The sequence below is a fragment of the Cupressus sempervirens genome, chromosome 9, assembly GCF_028749045.1.
Source record: "Cupressus sempervirens isolate cs-2001-9-10 chromosome 9, ASM2874904v1, whole genome shotgun sequence".
Classification (NCBI taxonomy): Eukaryota; Viridiplantae; Streptophyta; class Pinopsida; order Cupressales; family Cupressaceae; genus Cupressus; species Cupressus sempervirens.
In genome coordinates this window covers 131,988,645-132,005,008 of record NC_143126.1, presented here as the reverse complement: position 1 = coordinate 132,005,008, position 16,364 = coordinate 131,988,645, and the positions used below count along the sequence as shown (strand labels likewise).

At 29.5% G+C, this 16,364-nt stretch overlaps 1 long non-coding RNA gene across 1 annotated transcript in view; it reads right to left on the bottom strand.

Annotated features, from left to right (window-relative positions):
- LOC149537878 (uncharacterized) overlaps positions 1-4,198 on the bottom strand; it is a 63,565-nt gene extending 59,367 nt beyond the window's left edge. Inside the window, exon 1 of the long non-coding RNA XR_016356500.1 lies at positions 3,698-4,198. This is a non-coding gene — a long non-coding RNA (uncharacterized LOC149537878). The remainder of the gene's footprint in view (positions 1-3,697) is intronic.
- Between the last annotated feature and the right edge of the window lie 12,166 nt (positions 4,199-16,364).

Genomic DNA, 16,364 nt, shown 5'->3' with positions numbered 1-16,364 from the left:
CATGATTTGCATGTTACATCATGTTTTGCAATATATTAATCTTGATACTGGTGAGGAATTTTCACCCTTACAAGGGCTAATAGTTTTTCAAGCCTTGCATCTAGTCATAGGTTGCAACCCCAAAATTTCATACGAAGAGTTATCCTATATTCTATGTACCCCTAAACTTGTGTTCTCGTGTATAAAATTAGGAATGCTATTTGAAATGTTCCCCAATTTGTACTATATCTATAGTTCCAATTAAAATATGCTTTTTCCATGTCAAACTTTCATGTCTTTGTTATGCTATTGTAAGGATTCTGGTAATTCCTCTATTAAATGGTCTCAAATAGTCTATGGAACTTTATACCATCTAAACAAATGAAGATAAAAGAAAGTCAATTGTTGAAAAATGGATGACAAGTTCCAAACTATTATTTTATAACAAAAATGAAATGTAGGAGGATTATATAAATGTTCACATACTTTCATGCCTTTTCACCCTAATATTCATGAAGAATCCAAGCAGTTATTATATTTATCTATCAAACTATTGTTTTATTCAAAAAATGAGATGTAGGAAGATTATATATCACATACTTTCATGCCTTTTGACCCTAATATTCATTAAGACTCCATTGTTTAGCAATAAATAATGTCTGGTTATTATATTTATCTATCTTCCACACTATAAATGAAGCTAATATCATTATTCAGTTACCAGTATTCATTTACTCCCATCCCATATTTCAAATTGGACTCTTTATATCAATATCCCCTACATCTCCAAATGTTTGTGGTTTGTAAATAGTTGCCAAGTGCAAAAAATTCAATTCAATGTGGAGGTAAAACGTTTCAGAAATCTATCCAGCAAAAATGGGTAAAATTTTTACAAGAATTGAAAAATCTAGACCATACAAGACAAATCTGGTGGTCTAACAAGATCTAGTTGATATGGGTGAAATCCAACAAAATGTATCACTTCCTCATTCATTTATTCTAGCAATTCTAAGTCTACTTATCATGTAATTACATGCCCTTTGTCCCAGGCTTCACAAACTCACTTGTGCAATATTTCTCAAATTTATTTAGAAAAACTACACTTACTAAGTGTATTTTAAGAGTTTTTAATAAAATCCATGGACAAAAATAAAATAAAACCAATGCACAACAATACAAGGGTAAGCAATAAGAACCTGATTTTTGTTGCCGTTGTTGCTGGACCAACACAAGTAAATGCCAAGAACAAAGAAATAATCTGACACAGAGCATTCCTTGTTGAAAGTTGATAACATGTCATATTGAAATCAAAAAGAAATATGCAATCAATGAAAACTTCCATTATTTCTCATCTCAATTGGCTAATAATAACAAAGACATCATATCAACCATTACCATAAAACATCAAATATGCAAAGACTAACTGAGGACTGAAACCCGCCTGAGCCATGTTGATGATTTGGGAAATGGCAAGTGTAATTTGCCCTTGACTAGTGAGGCTGAGAAACTACCAATCTAATGAAATTCTTGGAATTGCTTTGTCAATACGTGGTCTAGTCTTATTATCCATGCATGTAATCTTGTTTACATGCAATATGAGTCTGCATTGCATTTGATTGTCCTGATAGATACTTGTAAAAGGCTTGATTCATTTTTGGTGCATGATCAAACTCATGGGTGACATTATAAGGTTTCATGATATCAAGAGTGGCAGCTTCATCTCATAGGAGATTGATGGTGAAATGTAGGGCAAGCACTACCCTGTTTGCTGATAGTAATGACAGAAAGCCATATAGTAAATCAATGGGGAATAAATAGCTTCTACCCAACAATGGTATGGATTCTCATCGTTCATGCCCCCAATTCCATGCTAACAAACATTTAACTTCAGACAAAAACATAGATAATATATTCCAGTTCACTACATGTGGGAAACTACAACTAAATATTCTGGGTAAATAGATTATAGAGGAGGGCGAGGGCCCTAGCTCGGTTGGCTAAATCTTCCCTGTTGCAGGGGGTTGGTCACGGGTTCTAGTCTCCCTCGTTCCCATGGTACCGGTGGGCATGTCGCGCTAGCACTACCGGTCACGTTAAAAAATTTACCCGGCGCACTGCAGTTTATAGGGGGGGCCATGCTGCACCCGATTCTTGCAGTCTAATCAAAAAAAAAAAAAAAAAGATTATAGAGGATACAATGAATGAAGTAGAGAAATCTTTCCAAATTAGGCAAATGAAGGTGTCATAGATGTTATTGCTATCAAGCCAAACTTTATCTCTACATCACCAGTCCAACTTACTCTAGGTTTTCCTATGTTTTTTCAACATGAGTATGTTATTGTATGTTATTTGGTCCTTTTTATTGTTCCTAGAGTTGTTTGAGGACTTGGTTATCCTCGGTATTGGCTTTGCAACATCACATTAAATTGGTTTTAGAACAAGCCATTTTGAGATGAAGATTGCAGCTGCTGATGGTTAGGGGTTTTAGTGATGACCCTTTGTTGGTTATCTTTCTTTGCTGAGACAGTTTGGAACCCAAGCAATTTGGTGTTTGCATGTTTCATATTTCATTACTTTGCACTTGGTCAAGAAGAATGGTTGTTCTTTGCTTTGTTCTATACATGGGTAGTTGAACATATTGATTGCAAATTTGCTCTGATGTCAAATCTTCTGCACAACAGTAAGACCTTTTCATTTTTTTCTGTGAAATATTTAATCATGGCATTCATTTACCTTGGAACTCTATTATTAAAGTTTATGTAGCCTAGGAAGACTGTTCTCTATTGTGCATCATAAAATGAATATCTTTTATTGAGTCTGATTTTCAGTTAAAATATGTTGATGGATTAATAATCCTGGGATTTTCTAGATTCAAAGCTCTTAATGCTCATCCGTGTATCTAAAACCTCCTATTTTTTAAGTTAAATAACCTGAAACAGTAACAGAGGTTTGTTGAATTAAGCCTCTCACTAAATTCCACAAATTGTTTTGAAGATTTGTTTCCTATGTTATACTAATAATGGAAATAAATCAATAACCTCATTTATGATTTTATGTCTTTTCGGAAGGAAACTTTGGATGTATCTTCTTAAACCTCGTTGCTTTGTAATACTTTCCCGTTTGATCTGTGATTCACTATTTGTTTGTTGAATACTAAAATGTCTGAAGAGGAAATTATTATACTAATTTAATCCTCTTATCCTCAAGTGAGGTGTGAGCCAATGTGTTTTATTCCCAAAATCTTTATATGTCAAAACTTGTCACATCGTAAATGTGTTTCAATGCTTTTACCTGGTTTTTTATTATTATGCCAAACCAAATTTTTATTACAAATGTTGTAGTTTGCTAAGTTTCTGTTCACAGATTTAGCATGACTATAAAATACTGAAACTTATCCATATTGGGCAAGTGTAATTTGCCTCTTCTTTTCTCTGCCACAAAAATGTAACAACCGAACCGAAAAAATTGAACAAAAATATGAATGACAGAAAACCCAACTTTCACTGGAAAAAGAAATTGAATTGACAGAGAAAAACACAACCAGACAAAACAAATACTAGAAAAAGAAATTGATCTGACAGAGAAAAACAAAATAATGAAAGAAAAAAATAAATTCATTGTTTCAGGAAATGAAAGTCCTCATTATGAAAGATTATTGTTAGGAATCCTTACTTTAAAACATCAAATATACAAAGACTAACTGAGGACTGAAACCCACCTGAGCCATGTTGATGATTTGGGAAATGCCAAGTGTAATCTTGGATGTATTATTACCCAGCGAGTGTAATTACCCTGTTTTTGACCCTGCGAGCGTAATCACTGCAAAGGGATTTAATGTCTCAGGAAATGAAGCCCTCTGCATTGAAGCATTCACACCAGTCATGTATCTGCTCCTGACCACAAATTTCAGTGATGGTTTAGAAAATATGAATCAGATATAGATAATTCCAATATTTGATATTGAAATATATGATAGAATAGAAATGATGTTAAATTTCACATATCTGAAAGAAGTTGCCCTCGATTGTTTGGCTTCTTCCTTTGCCCTACCACAATTATGTAACATGAAACCCCAAAAAAAATGAAGAAAAGGAAGATTGAACAAGAATGCGATGTGCAGAAAGACCACCGTGGACGCTAAACACAATCAAGCGAAACAAACACTGAAAAAAATTGGAACGGAAAGAAAAAGCAACAAGAAAGTATAGAACAAAAAGAAAGATCCTGTAACACAATTTAAATTTGAAATGAGCAATGACTTGTTTATAGACGTCTCTAACGTAATTTTTTTTTCCCGTACTCTAACCGAACTGCTTCTTCCCAAACTGGTTTCTTTGTCGTTGTCGTTCTCTCAACGGCTACAATTTTAAAATATACAAATAGATCATTTTGTTTTAGTTTTTTAAACAATTTATTTAGGGATAATTGATAAATATATATTTTAAACAATTGGTCAATGTTATGGCAAGGAAATGAGATTGAATATATAAGAACCAACATCAAGTTTTTATCTTCACTACAATTATGAGGAGTATTTTTTAATTTATATTTATAAAATTTCCTAGTTCTATATTTTTTTATCATTCTTATATATATTTTGAGATATTTTTATCTATTTTTCATTATAATAGCTAAGGTTGTTTAGGAATTGACCAATATTGAAGGCAATTGTTAGTAATATTCAAGATTCTACCCTTAAATAATCAACAATTGTTTGTGATAGAACTAGCCAAGGTTGTGACCCTTTTCATAAGTAGATGCCTTTTAAGAGGTTTTATGTGTTTTCCCAACTCAACTAATGATATATAAAGATTATTCATGATCTCTATAAAATAAACTTATTTCTTGAGCATCACCTAGGTTTCACTTCCTTAGCAATGAGTTTCCCACCCTTGGATAGCTTGGACATGAAGAGTCTCACAAAGGTAAAGGAAATCATTTCCATCTAGTATTTATTGCATGGTTGTTCACGTGTTTGATTTGACCTATGTGGGAATCTCTCTTTTATATATTGCCCTTCCTCTTCATTTTGTGGAACAATATTCATATATTAATACCCCAAACTATGTGGAAGCACCTCCTAATCTCATTGTCAAAAGTATCACAAAATATATAATCTACCCATGAAGAAAAAAATGTTTTGCTTGAAGAAGTAATAATTACATGATATTCTCTTTGGGTATAAATCTAATCTAATTGGATAATATTTTGGAATCTCCATCTATCAAGAAATATTCCCCTTTGGTTCACTAAAAATATAATATATATTTTGCAAACTATTCTTTCAAGAAATCCATGTGAATAATTTAAATTCCTCAAATCCCTTTCCAAAAAATTTATTTTTAAATTATATTATGTTCCATATTGTATGAGTATTACATAAATGTTCTTAAATAATCCTTTTTATTCTTTTCATTCATAAGTATAGCTACTTTAACAAATATATTACAAATACTTATCAACATAGTATATTACATGTAACTAACTTGTATATCTAGCTTATTGACAAATGGGGTGTCTCACGAGAGGATACATGTCACATACAACTATTTGAAGAGTAAGTGATTGTACTAAGAGGGAAATTAATTGAATTTATGTAACACAAGAGTAACACAAGAACACAATGCATATGGAAACCATTATAGGGGAAAACCATAGCAATTTTTTTTATTTTTTTAATATAAATCTCTCAAGAACAAGAACACAATCTTTGTAGGAACTAACTATAGGAGACTCGCATTCCCTCTTATATAGTTTGTAGGTATTGATCCCCATTGTTGAGCACCAACTCAACAAGAGATACCAATCTCTTCATTTGGGAACCACTAACTTCCAAACATGTAAGTTCCACATGTTTCAAGATGTTTCTTCTTTAATGGATTATGTGTGTTTGGTTTGTCTTCATAAACTCTTCTTGCTCTTTGCATTCTACACACAATTTTTTTATAATTTCTAACGGTAATTTTTCTTCATACTTGTTGATTAGTTTTGATTTTGATGTGCTCTAATATGGTGCATATGTTTGTAAAAAAAATGCTTCATAAACCTACTAGCAATGCTTCATAATTTTGCCTCGAATATGTTCATAAGCCTTCTTATAAATCTAATCAAAATCTTCACAAATTATGTATTTGAATCAAATTTGAAAATTTACTATAGATTTTCATGTAAGTATACTCTAATATGCCTAAAGGTATACTATAACATGCTCCAAAATATATGTTCTAAAATGCTTTGAGAATCTTCTCATAAAATCCCTTTAGATCTAATCATAAGCATGTTTTGTATCTACTCTTGATATATATGCTCTTCACTAGACTATGATTATGAAATATATCCCTTAGTTGTTTGGAAAATAAACCTAAAGTCTTCTTTTTATATACCTTGCAAAATGTCTCTTCCACCAAGAGATGAAACCTTCCAACTAGGTTGGCCCAAACAACATATAATTATGTTTCATTGTTTAATCTTGTTTGCCTAGTATAAATGTCCATCACAAAGAATTTGTTTTAAATAAACCAATATGTATTTTCATTCAATAATTTTCCATGAAGGAAGGGTATCAAAATAAGGGGGTTGGCCTTTTAATTTTGACATTTAAGTCTCCATCAATTGAGATGACACCTTGAGGGAAATGTTTTAGACATTCTTACATCCCTTATTCTTTCTCTTGGTCCTTTTCATGCATTAATGTTGTCCTTTTTATAGGTTATTCCTTTTCTTATTGGCATTTCCCCCTTCTCTAGATTGTGATCTTGCTTTTTGTCCTAACATTTAGTGTGGGTGTGAATCTACACACACACACACACACATATGTATATGTATATTTATATACATATACATACGTGTGTGTATATATATAGATACATATACATATGTGTGTGTGTGTGGGCGTGCACATACACACACACACACACACACACACACACACACACACATAAAACAATATCTATAATTTAGATAAACTGGCATCTATATACAAATATAGATGTGCCTTTTATTTTCTAATTTTAGATTATTTTTCTTACCCTGGCTATTGATTTATATTTCTTTATTTCTCTATATTCTTTTTGGATTGTTGTTTAATGTATTTTGTTTATAGACTATTTTATTTGTAGTTTATGATTTCATTATTATTATTTATATGTTTTCGCTTTACGTATATATTAAGGTAGTTTCTTATTTAATTTTATATATATATATCTATATATATATATATATATATATATATATATATAATAAAATAAAATTTAAGTGGTTGCTTTCTTATTTAGCTTTTGTTATTTTGTATTTGTGTAGGTTCCTTTTCCTCATTTTATTCATTTATTCATTTTATTTTTGATCTTTTGGTTCATTGGAGAAGTCGTCGATGGCTTCATGGGAGAACTTTTGTTTAATTTCTTTTTTTTTTCTTTATCATATTATTATTTCCTCATTTTTTTAAATTGTTTTTTCTATTCCTTTTTTCTCATTTTGTCTCTTTATTCTTTCCTTTGTGGTTTTTATTTCTTTAATAATTATTAGCTTGAATTTTCCATTTTATGGTTATTTCCTTTTTATTATTAGCATCATTTTTGTTTTTATTATTATTTTTTATTATCGTTGTTACTATTTTAAGTGTTTGATCTCTCTTTCTTTGAATTGCTCTTTTGTTAACTCTCTTATTATTATTTTTTGTATTTGATGTATTTCCCTTGTTTTATGTCTTCTCTCTCCTTGGCCACTTGTCTTTCTATACTTGGTTTTCTCTCTTCGCTCTTATCTTTCTAGCAACTCCCCCTCCCCAAACCTTTTTATTGGCCAAGTCTTCTATTTTCATCATTAATATTCTCTCTCTTTCAGCCTAGTGATCGATCATAGAGTGTGAACAAAACTGTTGAAGCAAAAGCATTAACACAATTGAATCCAGAAACTTTCTAAAAATCTTGTAAGTCATAAGGCTTCTTTAGATTCATTAGAATAACCTTTATATTCAGCTTCAGTAGGGAAAAGAGAAATATAATGCTCTGTTTTAGTTTTCCAAGATATTGCACCTAAAGAAATAAAGAAACAATAACCACAAATAGGTTGTCCATCATTGGGAATCAATAATGCATTTTAAAGGAAAATTAGAATTTTGGATTGTAAGATAATCCTACATTGATAGTTCCTTTGATATATCGTAATATTCTTTTGGGAACTTGAAAGTGTGTTTGTTGAGGTTTGGACATAAACTTTGGAACTAAATCAACACTATATGCAATATCAGGGCTTGTAAGAGTGAGATAATTCAAACTTCCTACTAGTTGTCTATTCAAAGTAGCATCAATAAAAGGATTTTGCATATGAACCATTAACTTGGTTCCTAATTCACATGGTTAACATCATTCATCTTAAACTTATCTAGAAGATCATTAGCATAGTTTCTTCATGAGATAAAACTATCCTTAGAGGTTTGCCAAATTTGCATTGCTAAGAAATAATATAAAATTCCTAAATCAATCATTTGATTTTTTTTATTAAGTTTGAAGCTTAATGCCATAAATTTAAGAATTTGAACTTGAAGTGGGAATCAAATTGCCTACATAGAGAATAATAATGACAATATCATCTTGAGTATGGTTAATATATAAATTAGGATCATTCTTACTTCTAGCAACACCTTGAGAAATAATGAGGCAAGAGCCTACAACACAACGGTAAATTGTGACCCTGTTATCTGGGAGGTCTTGGGTTCGAGTTCGAGTCTACACAAGCTTAACAAATAATAATAATAATTGATCACAACACATAATAATGAATCTTTCCTTGAGACATTATAATGAAATAATTAATCTTTGAATGCCATTCTCTAGGAGATCGTATGAGACTATAAATAGATTTTTTCAATTTATAAATTAACTATTTGCTACCTTCTTTAACAAAACTAAGTAGTTGATCCATATACGTAGCTTCATGGAAATCACCATTTTTTTTAAATGCACTTTTAACATTCATTTCATGAATGGGCCAATTCATTTTAGAAGCTAAATAAAGAAAAAGTTTGATAGTAAACATCTTAGCAATGGGTGCAAAAGTTTCATTGTAATCTAATTCTTCAATTTAGGAAAAAAAAAACCTTTAATAGGCAATCTAGCTTTAAACTTACTAATTTCATTATAGGCATTTAATTTTTTTTTGCATAACCATTTGCATGAAACCAAATTTTTACCATGAGTCTACAGAACTAAATCCCAAGTTTGATTAGTAATTAAATAATCATATTCCTCTTTCATAACCTTTTGCTAATGAGGTTGAGTGAGCTTGTTCAAAAGACTTAAGATCATTACCATTCATAATAGAAGACATTTTTGCATAGTTGCAATAATTAAATATCCTAGGTCGAATTCCAACCACTCTAGTTAAATAGTCACCACTTTCTTGCAGTAAATCCTTAAACCATTTAGGAAGTCTTTTAGAGGAACTGAAGCATCACTAGAAAGAGAGTCATTAGGAATGGAAGTACCATTGTCATTCTCATCATCACTACCACTAGAAGAAAGAGGAATAAAAGAAAATGCACTAGCAGTAGGGTTTAGAGAAGGAAGTTGGGCCTTCACTACCACAATGTTAATTGCACTAAATTTTGCATCTTGCACATTAGAACAATCATGGATTCCATTTTCTGCAATACACATCTCTTTTAGCTTTCACTTTGTTAGAAATATGATTATAAGATTTATAACCTTTAGTGTGTTTATCACACCCAACAAAAATATATCAAGAACATATTTAGCATCTAGTTTTTGCCTTTTTTGCTTAAGTATATGAACAAAAGCAATGAAACCAAGTATTCTCAAATTCTTAAGATTGGGCTTCCTATTTGACCAAACTTCTTTGAGAGTTATATCCTTGAGAGCTTTACTAGGATTTCTATTAATAAGATAAGTTGCACAAGTCATGACCTCAACCCAAAAATTATAATCCATATTTTTTTCATATAGCATATATCTAGCCATTTCCACAATTTTTATATGCTTCCTTTCCACCATGCCATTTTGTTGTGGTTTATAAGGAATTATATGCTCATGTTTAGTTCCAAATGATTTCAAATAAGAATGAAAACCATTGTTAAATTAATCATTCCGATTATTATTTCTAAGAATCTTAATATTAAATCAAGATGGTTTCTCAACAAATATATCAAGAAATTGGTCTTTTCAAGCTTCTTTGAGAGTTATATGCTTGAGAGCTTTATTGGGAGTCTTAAAAATAAGATAAGTTTCACAAGCCATGGTCTCAACCCATGGTCTCAACCCAAAACTTATTATCCATATTTTTTCTATATAACATACATCTATCCATTTCCACAATTGTTATATGCTTCCTTTTTGCCACACCATTTTGTTGTGGTGTATAACGAATGGAAAGCACATGCTTAAATCCAAATGATTTAAAATAAGAATGAAAAACATTATTAACTAGGGTTAAAGCACAAACTTGTGTCACCTTTTATAAAGAAATAGGATATCAAAATATGACAATTCAACATTAATGACAAAAGAATGGTATTTGTGTTTAGAATTTGCAAATGATGTAAGAATTGGATATATTTTATGCCTATAACTTTAATAAATTTTTTGAGTAAGAATTTATTCATTTTATTTTATTTTGAAGTCTCATTTTTAACTATAAAAAATATAGGGTGTAGTTCTCATCAAACAAGTATATGCAAATCATCTATTTTTGTTCTGATTTGAAAATATCTTATAGATGACATGTATAGATAGGGAAAATAAAGAAATAATTATTTTTTATGTATATTTTCTTTTTTATAAGTACTCAAGCTCGACATTATCATAATCCAACAGTTTATTCCTCTCGTTAAAACTTCCTTATCAAATCTACACCTTCTTGAAATAAATTACATATTCGTAAAGAGGACTCTCTCCTCTAGAGATAAATATAGTTTTATAATTTTTTTGATATGATTTTTTTTTCCCTTTTTGAGGGAGCATCTTCTAAAATGTTGAAATATCGATTTATAATATTTTGAAATTATAACATCTTATAACTAATCACAACTCTCACAAATTTATGTAATGATGATATTGAATCTGAGATCTATAAAAGGGTATTTTTAGTTTTTGAAAAAAAAATGTTTTTTGATAGAGAAATGAAATTTGACCAAAATTGGTTTTGGTATCCTAAATGATGACACGGATATGTGCTTTTACCTACTAATTCATTCCCATTATCACTTCTAAGAATCTTAATCCTAAATCTAGATTGCCTCTCAACAAAAAATAAAATTTAAAAATTTATCAAGAACTTGATCTTTAGAATACAAATAATATATCCAAGTTCTTCTTGAAAAGTCATCAAGAAAGGGGAGAACATACATTGATCCTTGGATGGTGTTGTTCTTGATAGGCCCCAAAAGGTCACTATGGACAAGGTGCAACTTATGAGTTGCCTCCAAGATTGTCAATGTGGAAAGGGTTCCCTATGAATCTCATCACTCATACCTATTGCAAACAATGTTGGAAGGAATTATATGAAGCAATCCATTAACTATGTGTGACTTTTCCATCAAAGTAATATAATCAGAATTCAAATGGATAATTCTTTCATGTCATACATTAAAACCAATAGGTGTATATAAATAATACATTGAACTAAAAAATTCATAGAATTTAAATAAGTTATCATGATCCATTTTGGCATTAGCAATAACTTGATTAGTTTTAGGATTAATAACATAGCACATCCTTAGAAAACTCAATCTTATAATCTTGACATAACTTAGTCATAGAAATAAGATTAGTTTTCAAATTAGAAATATAAAACATAGCATGCAATTTTCCATCGTGAACACTCACATTACCTAAACCTTCAACTTTATAAGTATGATTATTTTCTAATTGAATATGAATATTAGATATAATAAGGTGCAAAGAATCAGATTCTTCATTATTATATGTAATATGTTGAGACGCATCACTATCAACCATCCATTCTGAAGGTCTAGAAACATTATAGCTACATGTAAAAGCATGAAGAGATTGAAAACCATTATCATTATGTTTCTTATGATTGAATTTTATTATTGTGATTATTTGAATTCATAGGCTTCTTATCATAAATTACTTTATAAAACAAGTAGCAGTACATGACCATCTTTCCTATAATATGTGCAATGGATCTTTGTATTTGAATTATGCTTATGATTATTAAAGTTATTGTTATTATGATTATAAGACTTAAAATAAGATTTTTTATATGAATTATTATTATATGAGAGTTATTATGATGATTATTATGACTACAATGATGATTATTTGATCTAGAAGTATTAGTTTGATTCTTAGATCTGAAAGCCTATTCATTTCATTTAAGAGTACCAAACTGAATTAACTTAGCTTCCTTTGACGTAACAAATTTTGAAAAATTGCATATATAAATTAATTGAGTAGCTAAACTAGCAATAAAAAGTTGAGCATGAAATTAGTAATAAATTATTGAAATGACCTTGGAAGACACTTTTAAAGAACAATATGGATTAAACAAATATATGCTAATGTAACACTTAAACTAATTAACTGAATTTTTTTTATTAGTAAAAGACATACTTCCCTATATATTATTTATGTTAAAAATTTATTTGCAAAAATTGTGTCCTCATTCAGAGTGCAAGCACTGTGGGAAAAAGAACGGGGAAGAAAACCACCATTGTAGCTTGAGACATTTAATGTCCTATATATGTTGTAGTGCACTCACCTTTGATTATTCTCAAAGAGCTTTGAGAGGGCATACCCTCCCTTTCATCATTTCTTCCCTTGCTTTTAGGATTATTCAGGAAGGCATCCCTTCCTTTACAAGATATATATTTATACATTACAAGGCCTTTACCTTCTTGCTTTATCCTTCATTGATTTTCTAGATTTGAAGATATCTTTCTGCTTTATTTCCTTGACATAGATATTTGTGGCCATAGAAAGCATTTCCATCCTTTGCTTGGTTTAAGATTAGCTACAAAAAATGGCTCATCTTGACCAAGATTGTAGTTTCCAGAAAACCATAACTTAGCAATGAGTATATATATATATATATATATAAGGTTGTTGCTAAATTGTAAATTAAAATCTGTTAAATTTGAATTTTGAGCTTTTGTATTTTAACTTTTTTTAGTTTGAGAAATAGGAATACTTTTAACATGCTTGATGTTTGGAGTGTTTTAACATTGTTCCATTAGAGTTTCTGTTATTGGACTTTTGATGCTTATGTGTTTAGTGTTTATGAAAATGTTATTATTATCATTGTATATATTATTGTTATTCCTTAAGGTTTGAAGATTGACTTGTTTTAGAACAATTACCAATTAATTGACTTTTAAGATAATCAAATTTTGATAAAAATTCATCCATAATTTTAAATTCAGTATTCCTGAGATCTTCAAGTTGATCTTAAATATGCATTTAAATGATTTAATTGTACTATCACATGTATTCTTTAAATGGCCCACGTTTCATGGCTTTTGTGCATTGTCCAATAAGAGTACATATAAATCAAGAATGCTAGAGATTCCAATTAAACCTAAAACTTTCTCATTTTTAGCCTTCCATGATCTTTGGCAGCTTATGGAGTAGAGACAGTTAGTTCAATGAATGGGTTAGTAGCAACATCTAATAAATGTTCAAAGCAAAAAATAAATAAAAGAAATGTGGGTTTTCTACGAGTGATAGTTAAAGCTATTCAATTTTATTTTTGTAACTAAAGTTGACATGATTGCAAAGAAATTAAAACAACCCAAAAAAATGTATCCCCCTATTAAAATGAAATTGAAATGTGAATTAAAAATAATTAATCCCCCTCTTTAGCGAGAAGAGTTAAGATTCTTTAATGTAATTAGTTAGTTTTAGAATACTTCTTAAGAAATCAAAATTAAAGAGCAAAAGATTGAAAATAATAATAGGAAATTAAAGTATATAATAACCAATTGGTAAATGAATGTGAAGGTTATATATATATAGAAATGAAGGACTAAAGAGTTTTTTTTATTTTTAAAAAAAATAAAAAACATTTTAAGAGTAAAATTAATGTAAATATAAAATGTTAATTAATATCATATATTTATTATACATCGGATGAGAAAGAGATATATAAAAAAAGGATGAAATTATAAAGCTGATTTTAAAATGCAACTTAAAATTAGAAAGAGATTTAAGACAAGAAAATATTTCCATGAAATTTATGACATCCACATGATAATAGAAGGAAATAAAAAATATTTAAATGAAAAACTTGCAGTGTAAATAAAAGGGGATAAATGAAGCCAAAAAATAGTATAGAAGATTTTAAACAAAAATGGGAAAAATGATGATTGGTTATAGGAAGGACTTGCAGAAGGAACATAATGACTTGAAAAAAATTGATAGACAAATATTAAAAAAATAAAGTAAATTTTTTTTAATTTAATTTTAAACTGATTAAATTTGAAACATTAAGACATTGTAGATTGAAATATTAAATTGAAAGCAGTATAGATAATGTCTAAGATTGTTTAATTATTTTTTTAAGAAGCTCATTGAAAACTTATACATATATTAATATAACATTTTTAAAAACCTGCAAGCACAAAGCTATATGTAAAGAGAATTGAATGAGAAGTTAGATTTTTCTAAACCTCAAGCAAAATGTAAATCACTTTTGGCAAATAAATCTATCAACTAAATAAAAATATTAGAATATTTTTAAAACTTCCATAAATGTGTGAGTAAAAAGTGACTGAATACTAAAAATTATTTTTAAAAATACATGCAATCTTGTGCTTGACATGACAAAGGTTAATCCATTTACAAAATTTAATGATGATTGAAACCAAAAACTAATGCAAACTAAGTTTGAATGTCATGCACAAAGAAGATTAGTATGCAATAATAAATCAATTTTGGTGGCAAACCTTCCAAAACTAGAAAAATAAAATGGGTTTGGTGGAAAATCATTCAAACAAAAAAGATTAAATCAGAAATAAACTCTTTGTACAAGTCTTTCAAAGAGGATTAAAAGAAAAATAGATTTAAATTAAAAAACCTCTGATTCACAATGAGTTAAAGAAATGAGGTTCCAAAATCTCTTCTCAAATAATGCTTCCAAAACAGAGTAATCTCCACAAGATGACAACCTTCATCAACTTTCACTCAAACAAAGAATAGTCAACAAGCGTTGATACCATGAAAGGAATAATAAATAGAAAAAGGAAAAATATATCCAAGAGATTTAGATGAAGAATATTTATTTCCATGAAAAAATCACAACTAAGAGCAAGCCTCCAAAAGCCAACAAGAGAAGACAAGAGGTTTCGAAAGGGGAAAAACAAAGAAAAACCCCTTGTTTGAGTGTGTGTGTGTGTGTGTGTGTGTGTGTGAGAGAGAGAGAGAGAGAGAGAGAGATGTTGTAATATGTAACTCTTGATTCTATGAATACTACCATTTATAATAAATGTGTGCAAAGTGTTAACATCTTCTTAAGGAGGATAAATTGATTTTCTCATTAAAGGAATTACAAAAATGACATGTCCTCACTCATAAATAAGAGGACAAACAAGTTGTAAGAATCTTTGGAATATCACTTATATAATACAACCAAGGAAATATTAGTTTTCTAATAAAATCTTATCTAGTAAAAAGCATTGCTTACATTAAATTTGTGTAGCACTAGCATAAGACACATTAGACATCATCAAATCATATTTGATGGAAGTATTATCATTGATGTCAAAAATTTTGTTGATAGAAATATGGCTATAAATTAATGATATATATACATAATGAAGGCAATATAATATAGTATGGCTATTGTAGACAAAAGATATTCAAAATCTCTATAAAATTTTAGACAAAGGAAACAACTACAAAATGGAGAGAATGTATGATTGATAGAAATAATATAAATATATATCAATATCATTGGATAAAGTTTGATACCACTAGAGAAGAATCAACGATATCCAGTCAGGATACACTAATAGCCAATGAAGACAATGGATTATGAAAACATATCATTACCATGTTGTGTATATGCTACAGATGACACTAGCGCTATTGGCAACAAAGTCATGCATGAAGAAGCCTAAAGTTCTTAGTGAAAGATATATCTAAACATCTGATTATGTGTTTGGAATACATCTCAGTCAGTGCAATAAAGGGTGCAACATTAGCAATGTAGCAGTTGCAAATATATGATAAAACAAGGATCACGTTAACATTGGGAATCATCATTTTTTAAGAACAAATTGTATGCCATCATAAGTTTTTAGAGATGAGTGACTATTTGTGACAGCTTTGAATGGAATAGCAATTGGGAACCATGTTTAGAGTTTTTACAGCAAACATGAAAAATGATAAATCACGGTAGAAGAAAGTCTT